General features: G+C 46.3%; 1 long non-coding RNA gene across 1 annotated transcript in view; it reads right to left on the bottom strand.

The window, feature by feature from the left end:
- The window catches only part of LOC105521204, a 19,485-nt gene extending 8,855 nt beyond the window's left edge, over positions 1-10,630 (bottom strand). Inside the window, exon 1 of the long non-coding RNA XR_001003239.1 lies at positions 10,370-10,630. This is a non-coding gene — a long non-coding RNA (uncharacterized LOC105521204). The remainder of the gene's footprint in view (positions 1-10,369) is intronic.

Here is a 10,630-nt window from a genome sequence, read left to right as displayed (position 1 = left end):
AAAAAAAAAAAAAAAAAAAAAAAAAAAAAAAAAATCTAGAACTTCAAAAATGAACATTTTAAGAGAAAATGTGGTCATTTTAGCTTTTCATTTTTTGGAAATAACAGTTATTCAAGTTGAAATGGGTTGTTTCAGGACTGATATCCTCTCTCTTATCTCTTCATTTAGAAACCAAGCACAAAGTTTGTTTTTAAAATAACTAAATAAATCACAAGAATGAAGTTTAAGATGCAAACGTTCTAAACCCCCATGTATTGAAAGTACATTTATTTTTGTTTTTGTTTGTTTTCTGAGATGGAGTCTCACTCTGGTACCCAGGTTGGAATGCAGTGGTGCAATCTCAGCTCACTGCAACCTCCGCCTCCCAGGTTCAAGTGATTCTCCTCAACCTCCCGAGTAGCTGGGATAACAGGCATGAGCCACCATGCCCAGCTAATTTTTGCATTTTTAGTAGAGATGGGGTTTCACCATGTTGGCCAGCCTGGTCTCAAACTCCTGACCTCAAGTGATCCACTTGCCTCAGGCTCCCAAAGTGCTGGGATTACAGGCATGAGCCACCACACCCGGCCTGAAAGTATATTTATTTTTGTAATTCATAGCATGTACTTAAATTTCAATCTACAATAATAATTTCAGTATACATTCAGTTCCCAAATCAAGCCTGACAAATTATTTTTAATTAATTTGTCTGTAAACCTTGCTTTTCCTCGTAAAATTAAATTTTTTTTTCCCTAAAACTCCCCTGACACATATAAATTCTATTAAACAGTAGGCATCACTTTATTAAGTAGAAAATGGTCAAAAGTAGCCTTTAAAAATAATGCATCTTTTTACATATACACTTTCTAATACAATCCTTGGGATCAGACTGATCTAAAACAAAATAAATTTTCTCAACGTATCTTCTATATCTTGTAAAAATGATGAAATGAATTTATTTTTTAAAAGAGTTTGTAAGGTCATTGATTGCTGTGAAAATGATCTGAATGTCCAAACATCGAGAAAGGCAACCGAGGCCTGCCGTGTACAGTTGTGCAAGCTGTGAACTGCACAACTCCAGAGGCGCCATACAGATCAGAATCCAAAATTGTTCAGTGCAACACCTGTGCAGCCAAACACATCAGCCCTGTGGCTGCTGAAAAGGCTGGGGAGCCATAGAAGGCTTTGGGGGCAGGAGAGGGTAGGTGTCAGAGCTGGGGTCACAGGGATTGTGAGACCAGAATCCCATGCATACAGCCTCCCATCTCTCTCGGTTGGCCTCCCTTTTGGAGGCTCTGGCAACAGAAATATCATAACCTTGGTTTTCCTAAGGTTGGGGGTAAGGACCTGTCTCTCAAGGCCCATAATCACTTCTTTGGCCTGTACAAGGCAATGTCCTCTTTAATCACTCGGCCACTAAGAAGCAAGGCCAAGAAAGGTCCCCACCCTACCCCTAATCTTTACTCCTACTCTCATGGAAGCAGAGGTGGCTGGCATAAGGGGTGGGATAGAGGGGCTGAACCCTAAATGGCATTCAGCACACGTGGCTCCCAGGACCAGTTTCACCGCTACCCTGCTGTAATCTTTGGCAAATCTTTAAGCCTTTCTGGGTTTCTACCTCCCTATTTACAAAATCAAAAGAAATATTAACATTCCTTCTCTGCCTCTTGGAAAGATACGCAAGACAAGAGAGAAAACATGTAGTGATGATTTCACTGGGAATGCAAAGAAATTCAAGCACTCCAATTATCATTAAACATTAAGAATTAGGCCAGGCATGGTGGCTCACGCCTGTAATCCCAGCACTTTGGGAGGCCAAGGCAGGTGCTCACTTGAGTCTAGGAGTTCAAGACCAGCCTGGACAACATAGTGAAACTCCATCTCTACAAAAAAAATATAAAATTTAGCTGGGCATGGTGGCACACACTTGTAATCCCAGCTACTCAGGAGGCTGAGGCAAGAGAATCGCTTGAACCTGGGAGGTTGGAGGTTGCAGTGAGCCAAGATCACGCCACTGCACTATAGCTGGGCAACAGAGGGATACCCTGTTTCAAAAAAAGAAATAAAAGAAAAACAATTAAGAATTAGTGGACTGTGGGCCGGGCGCGGTGGCTCAAGCCTGTAATCCCAGCACTTTGGGAGGCCAAGACGGGCGGATCACGAGGTCAGGAGATCGAGACCATCCTGGCTAACATGATGAAACCCCGTCTCTACTAAAAAATACAAAAAACGAGCCAGGCGAGGTGGCGGGCGCCTGTAGACCCAGCTACTCGGGAGGCTGAGGCCGGAGAATGGTGTAAACCTGGGGGGCGGAGCTTGCAGTGAGCTGAGATCCAGCCACTGCACTCCAGCCCGGGCAACAGAGCGAGACTCCATCTCAAAAAAAAAAAAAAAAGAACTAGTGGACTGTGGGTCAGGAGGCCCTACTAAGCAGCTGTAAACCTTGAACAAATCTCACGGCCTCTCTAGGTCTTATATTTGTCATGTGTCAGGTAGCTGAGCTTGAGCTGATTCAGCATTCTGCTGACCTTTTCACTATGAGTGTTTTATTATTGCCAAACAGATCTCATATTTTCTAAGATTTTTATCTCCTAAGCTGTATTTAGGTAATTATTATATACTTAGTAATTAAGTAATTATTATTACCATTAAAAGGGATATCTTTGGTGTGACAGAACTTGTGGGCTTAAATAACCAACAAGCCTAGAACCAGGGGTAGCTTTAGGTAAGGCTTGATCTAGCAGCTGTTACCTATTTTCTTTCAGTCTCTTGGCTCTATCTTCTATGACGTGTCACAAGGTGGCTGCCAGAAGCTCCTGGCAATACTTGCTTTTCTCATTTGTAATTAGCAAGAAATAGTTGGATTCCCAGTTAGCTCAAAGAAAACACTCAGAATCGAGACTTATTCACTCTGGTTGGCCTGATTTGGGACCCATACGTTTTTCTGACCAATTACTGTAGCCTAAAGGATGAAATATTCTGATTGGGCTGGGTGCAGTGACTTACGCCTGTAATCCCAGGCACTTTGAGAGGCCAAGACAGGTGGATTGCCTGAGCTCAGGAGTTCAAGATTAGCCTGGGCAACATGGGGAAACCCCATCTCTACTAAAAATACAAAAAATGGCCAGCTGTGGTGGTATGCACCTGTGATCCCAGCTACTCAGGAGGCTGAGGTGGCAGGATCATTTGAGCCTGGGAGGCGGAGGCTGCAGCGAGCCGAGATCATGCTACTGCCCTCCAGCCTGGGTGACAGAGTGAGATCCCATCTCAGTTAAAAAAAAAAAAAAAAACTAAGAAACATTCTGATTTGCAGGCCAGGCACAGTGGCTCACGCCTGTAATCCCAGCTACTCAGGAGGCTGAGGCAGGAGAATTGCTTAAACCCAGGAGGCGGAGGTTGCAGTGAGCCGAGATCGTGCCACTGCACTCCAGCCTGAGCAACAGAGCGAGACTCCAACTCAAAAAAAAAAAAAAGAAAAGAAAAAGAAATATTCTGATTTGCTTCAGGCAGTTAGGCCCCACCCCTGGAATAGGGTCCTTTCTGACCAGATTACATGGCTGAGAAATTTCCAGTACCATTAGGAATAGGGAATCCAGCAAAGGGGGCAGGAGAGACAACCAGCACCAGCAAGTCTCCTACAACATGTTTACTGGCCAGTTGTATCTCTAACTGCCATCAGAACAGATGACCACCATGTGAACAGCGCATTAGTGATCCCCATATCTTGTGAGGTGCTCACTATGATCACTCCATCTGTGGGTGGCCACACTGACCACATGAGCTGACATCAGCCCAGCCACTGCAAGCTCCTGACTGGTTAGATCTGCCCTGGTTGCAAGTTCATCTATGTTCAGCTTCCAGTTCTCCACTCCCATCTGAACCTTCACAGATGGCTCAGCTGGAGACCCCAGGTGAGCCTTGAGCTCCCTTCCAGCCAACTTCCCTGTGACTGCTTTTTTCAAATGCAAAGGGAGGTCCACGAGCTGGACATGGCAAAGTGGGTACAACAGACATGTACACAGCAAAACATAACTGGAACCACTTCAGCTCAGGCATGCATTGACTCAGCAAACATTTACCAACATCCGTGCCAGGTCCTGTGCTGGGAATGCAGAGGACAGTGAGACTCGGGGCCGTCCTCAAGGAGCCACAGTCAGATGGGGAGACAATGGTGGCACAGACCATCCCAGTTCACTATGGAAACACAGAAAGGGAGGCACTTCCCCCTCCCAGGCCAGAAGACGGGAATGTCCACATAGCAGCCTCAGCGGCAGGGCCACTTCAGCCCCATTCCCTACTCTCTAGGCTTCAGGAAAGGCTATGTGGGTTCTCCAGCAGCTTTGAGTCTATCACCAGAGTGGCGTCCCCAGTGCACATTAGGGAGTGTTCAACCCCAAAACTGGGGACCCAACCCCCTTCACATGCTCAGGGCTTTGCAGAATCCTCTCTGGCCCCTTTACTGCAATAGCTCTGGGGGTAAGAATAGGGGGCAGAGACAGACTCAATCTTTTATCCACTTTCAGGCCATGCCTTTTCCTGGATCTTCAAAACCGGTGGGATTCACCTGTTAAGGCATGCACAGTGAGATCAAAGCAGAAATTTCCACTCCAAACCATTCTTCCCAACTAATACTTGGCATTCAGCCCTTCCTTTGAATTTAACATTGCCCTAATCAGGTCCCCAGGTGAGTCACCAATACTTCAGAGCACCTGTGTGGGTCTGACCCACATCTCTGTGGCAAATGGGGCCAGGGATCCCGGGACAGAGAAAGCCTGACGAGTCCCATTCTCGGCTCTGCCTAAATTAACTTGGACGTGACCAGGGGCAAGTCCCTTTCCTCTTTCTCTTTCAGTCTTCTCATCTATGAAACAAAAGATTCAAGGCCAGATGTGGTGGCTCATGTTTATAATCCTAGCACTTTGGAAAGTGGAGGCCAGCGGATCACTTGAGGTCAGGAGTTTGAGACCAGCCTGGCCAACATGGTGAAACCTCGTCTCTACTAAAAAAATACAAAAATAAAAAAGCCAGGTGTGGTGGCACACACCTGTAGTCCCAGCTACGTGGGGAGCTGAGGCACGAGAATTGCTTAAACCCGGGAGGTGGAGGTTGCACTGAGCTGAGATCATGCCACTGCACTCCAGCTTGGGTGAGAGTGAGAGACTCCGTCTGAAAAAAAAAAAAACAAAAAGAAACAAAAGATTTAGCCTAATCAATCTCTATATCTCTATGAGACCTCCTAGCTCTAACAGTCTGACTTGAGGGTTCAGATACAGGGAGGAGGGGTAGCAGCATGGGGGTTGGTTGAGAGAGAAGAGGAGAGACAGGAGCTGGCCAGGGCTCCATAGACAAAAAGGCTGCAAGTTTAGACTTCGGATGCTATCTCCAAATAGGACTGTCCTCAGACACAGGATGCAGACCAAGAGAACTGAACAGAGATGGTTGACCTATCACCAAAACACACCATCTGTAAGGCCCATAAAATTATATAGATACACACACATATACACACATAAATATATATAGTAGATATATATAATGTATATGGTAAATATATATATATCTTCTGAATTTTGGAATTAACTTTAGGTTTACAGAAGAGTTGTGAAGATAGTGCAGAGTTCCCGAATACCTATCCTCCAGTTTCAGTTTCCCCTAATGTTATCTTACACCACCCTGGTACATTTCTCTCGGTAACTGTGTGTGTGTATATATATATATATATATATATATATATAACTACCAAATAAACTTCTGAATTCGGGGTTTTTGTTTTTGTTTTTTGTTTGTTTGTTTGTTTGCTTGAAACAGAATCTCGCTCTGTCGCCCAGGTTGGAGTGCAGTGGTGCGATCTCAGCTCACTTCAATCCTTGCCTCCCCAGTTCAAGTGATTCTCCTGCCTCAGCCTCCCAAGTAGTTGGGATTACAGGTGTCCACCACCACGCCCAGCTAATTTGTGTATTTTTAGTAGAGACGGGGTTTCACCATGTTGGTCAGGCTGGTCTCCTGACCTCAGGTGATCCGCCTGCCTCAGCCTAATTTCTGAATTTTGGAATTAACTTTAGGTTTACAGAAGAGTTGCGAAGATAGTACAGAGAGTTCCCAAATATCCGACCTCCAGTTTCGGTTTCCCCTAATGTTATCTTACACCACCCTGGTACATTTCTCAAAACTCAAAAATCCCACATTAGTCCGTCATTAGTAACATAACTGCAGACCTTATTTGGATTTCACTAGCCTCTCTGTTCCTGCTCTCTCTGCTCCACGACATGACCTAGAGTGGCATCCTGCATCTAGGCAGCATGTCCGGTGTCCTCTGGTCCATGGCTGCTGCTGTCTTTCTGTGCTTTTGATTTTTTTCTTTTTCACAATGCTTTAATTATTTCTGTGCTTCTTACAACCTTGACAGTTTTGAGGAGTCCTAGTCAGGTATTTTGCAGAACATCCTTTAATTTGGGTTTGTCTGATCTTTTTCTCCGGGGTTATAGGGTTTTAGAAAGAACACCACAGAGGTGAAGTATCCTTCCGGTCATATGTCATGGTGTGGATGGGGCAGAGTTAGCTACATGATAGCCACTAGACTTATCACTGGTGATGTTAACCTTGAGCCCTTGGGTAAAGCGGTGTCTGTAGGTTTCTCCGTTGCATAGTTACTATTCTTCTCTTTCCCTACTCTATTATTTAGAAGCAAGTCCTGAGTCCAGTGTACAGGAAAGGGAAGGGAAAGGAATAATTAAGCTCCACCTCCTAGAGGAGAAAGAATCTGCATTCATTATTGGAAATTCTTCTGTAAGGAAGATTTACCTCTTCTCCCTCAGTTGGTTATTGATTCAACAATTTCTTTAAATCGGGGCTGGGTGTGGTGGCTCATGCCTGTAATCCTAGCACTTTGGGGGACCAAGGTGGAGGATTGTTTCAGCCCAGGAGTTCACGACCAGCTTGGGCAACATAGCGAGATCCCCATCTCCACAAAAAAATTTTTAAAATTTTCCAGGCTTGGTGGTGCACAACTGTAGTACTAGCTACTCAGGAGGCTGAAGCAGGAGGATCGTTTAAGCCCAGGAGTTCAAGGTTATAGTGAGCTACGATCACAGCACTGCACTCAAGCCTGGGCAACAGAGCAAGCCCCTGGCTCTGAAAACAAAAAAAAAAATTTATATCAGTATAAATATTTATTTATACTTTGGGTTATAATTCAGTATTATCCTATTATTTATTCCCTTGCTCATTTGCTCCAGCTTTGGCCATAGGGAGCTCTTCTGGCCCCTGGATCTCTTTGATGCACTCCTATCCTTTTGCGTTTTGAGCGCTTCCTAACTCCCTGGCACCACAACACACTCCCGGCTCATCTTTTCCCTGTCCCAGCCCTAAAAAGTCAGCCATCTCTCCAAGGAAATAATGTATTTTTAAAACAAGTTCTCCAATTATCTTGTCAATAGTCCAAATATATTGCACTGCATTTGAGTGCATGATCTTAAAAAAAAAGAGTTAATTTGTTCAGTTACCATTTAAAACACACATTGATTTTTGTAGCCCTGCTGTGACATGTCTTTTTGAAATATACCAGGAGTCTCAAACATGGGAGGGATCTGGTCCTTTCTTCACTTCCAGGAGGGCTTGTTGAATTTAAACATCACCTCAGCAGCCACTCTGCTAAGGCTTGAGGGCAGCCGGCCCAGCCTTTCTACAGAGGTAGCCCAGTTCCCGGGTCCTCCCTAGGCTGAGCTGCCCAGTGAAGTAACTGAAAGTCAAGGTCATTTCTGGGACCTTTCCCTCTCCAACCTCACCTCCCAACCCCCCACCACCCTCAGTGACCAGTCCACAAGCTTTGCAGACCCCACCTAGGCTGCCTGGGCACAGGCAGATAGATGGTGGGAGGCCAGGCAGGCTCCAGGAAGGAAGTTAGCCAGTCCAGCTGCCAAGACAGGCGTATGAGAGGCGGAGGGGTTTGTGTGGGCTTGGCATCAGAGGGTTCCTGGAGATTAGGGCCAAAGTTTGCAAAATCCAGCTGTAATTAGAGCAGGGGTTCCCCAAAGAAGCCCTGGGTTCTGTAGAAGACAGTCAGCTTCTTGGGAAGGAACATGAGCCGGAAAACAGCGAGACTGTGGCTCTCTCTGGGAGGGCAGGGAGCAGCATGACTCATCGCCTGGTCCTGCTGACTCCTACTGGCACAAGGCTGGGCAGCAGAGGGTCTGGGAGCAGGAGCAGAGTCTGGTCTTGTTGTAGCGCCAGAGGAGGTCCCAGGCTGGCAAAGACAACCTAACACATTGGAACATAGGCAGGGTGTTGTGGGGACACTTAGGAGGGTACAACCAGCATCAAAGGAGTCTTGGCTGGCCTCACAGAGGAGGTGACATCATCCAAATGATGAATGGAACTGGCCAGCAAGTGGCTGAGTAGCAGGGAGGGAAGGACATTCTGAACCAAAGAAGAAGCACAGCAGAGGCCCGAAAGTGTCTGCAAGGCACTGGCCTGTGCCTACCACCCAGTGAGCACTCTATAAATGGGAGGCATTATCTCCGTGATTGATTAGTATTGTCATGATCATTATTAACCTGGACACATCACTTAATATTTTTACTATCGTAAAGACAGTTACTATAGCAAATAAACGCTTAACATAACTGAGCTCTTCTCATCTGTAAAAGGGGTTTTTGTGAGGTTAGGGGTGCGGCCAGCACTGTACTCAGCTGGAGTGACAGCAAGCATGTGAGGTGCCCAGCAAGGGATGTGAGCTGTACGCAGCTCACAAGGCAGGGGGCCTCTCTCCTCAGGTTGCCAAGCCCCTGGAGCTGCTGTGCCTGGGGGGCACAGAGGAGGGAACACTTTGGGGTTTTCAAAGATGACCAGGCAACAAAGCAGGAACACGGCTAGGTAGGGGCAGGCAAGCCCAGAGGAACAGCCTCAGGGCCCAGCTAGAGACGCACATGCCTGACTCCCTGAGGTCTTTGGTGGCCTCCTGAACAAGCAGGTGTGGATGGGGAGATGGACTGCCTTGGAGAGAGCTACATGAGTTCCAGCTCCACCAGCCCCTAGTGACTTCACCTTTCTGAATCTCTGAACATCCATTTCCTCCACTGTACAATTTCATTAAGATACATAGAAGAATATCCAAAGCACAGTCTTTGTAATAGAAAAAAAAATCGTAGAAACAACATCCAACAACAGGTGAATGAATAAGTAACCAGTGGTATATTCATAAAACGGGACACTATTCAGTAGTAAAATAAATTACAGGTATGTAGGCAATCAAAATGAATTTTTTTCATACATAATCCTGTATGAAAAAGGAAGTCACATAATTATGGAATGATTCCATTTACACAAAGTAAAAAATAGCAAAACTATACAATATCCCATTTAGGGATGCATACAAAGGTGGTAAAACTACAAGAAAAGCAAGAGAATGACTAGCACAATTAAAATTCAGGAAACTAGTTCTTCAGGATGTCGGGGGAAGGCTGTGATGGGGGCACCCAGAGGGCCTCAAGGTACTGGCACTGGTCTATTTTTTAAGTTAAGTGATGGATACATGGCTTTTTAAATTATTACTATTATCCTTTAAGCTGTACATGTACAGTTGTGTCTATGGTGTCTTTTACAATAAACAAGTATTTATTATAACACTAGCACTTATAGGACACATGCCTATGATGAGATAGAGAGAATGTAAGAAAGGACTGGCATACGGTAAGCACTGATGGCATGCGGCTCTGTCCTCCAGCGTGTGGGCTCTGTGTTTTCTCTCTCTCTCTCTCACACACACACACACACACACACATATATACACACACACTGGAAGCCAGGCTCCCCTCTGCCCTCAATCACCCGTGGTTCACAAAACGGCAGATAATAGGAGCACTAGAATAGGAGCTCTCCATCCTGGTTCGAGTCTTTCCAGCTGGGGCAGTTTAGCCTTTGCAGAATTTCTCAAAGGTAACATCAGCATAATGACCTCTGTCTGTAAGCCCGCGAGTAAATACAGTCAAGTGCTGTGCTCATGCGAGAAATCAGGTCTGACCTGGGAAACTAAAAGCATCTTCAGGGAGCAAGGGTGTTCCTCCAGTGGGGGCAGTCAGTGAGTTCTGCGGTGTGGGAGACAGAATTCTTGTGTGGACACTCATGTGGTGATTGGGGTAAATGGCCCTCTTTTGCCTGGTTTTCTGCCTCGGTCATTGTGCATCTGTTGGTTGAACCTGCCTTTCGGTCCTAGTAAGGTACAGATTTCAGGAAAAGTGTACCTGTCCCTGGGGGTGACCCACCTCTGTGTGATGGCCTCAAGTACAGTGTGTCTTGAGGGGGCCTGACTCCATCTGGAAAGGGCCTGTCTGGATGTACCTGTCTTTATAACCATGGACCTGCCTCCAAGGTGCGTGGACCAACCTCTGTGTACCTGATTCACTCGATGCGCACCTGGCCATAGCTTCATCAGGCAGGGTGTACCTGTCAGGTTCTTAGGTCCGAGTGTTCGCGGCTTTACTTGTCCTGGTACCGCCGTCCGCACCTTGGTCAGTGCGTCCCCGGCAGGTGCGTGTACCTGGTTCAGTCCGTGCTTATCTTGCGCGTTCGGGCCGCTCAGTGTCCCGCTCGGAGCTCATCGCCGCTGCGGCCTTGAGGCGGTGTCCCCAGGACCCTGACCCCCTGGTTGGCCCCG

This window comes from Colobus angolensis, unplaced genomic scaffold (assembly GCF_000951035.1).
Source record: "Colobus angolensis palliatus isolate OR3802 unplaced genomic scaffold, Cang.pa_1.0 Scaffold4, whole genome shotgun sequence".
NCBI classification, from domain to species: Eukaryota; Metazoa; Chordata; class Mammalia; order Primates; family Cercopithecidae; genus Colobus; species Colobus angolensis.
This window is presented reverse-complemented; position numbering and strand designations above follow the sequence as displayed.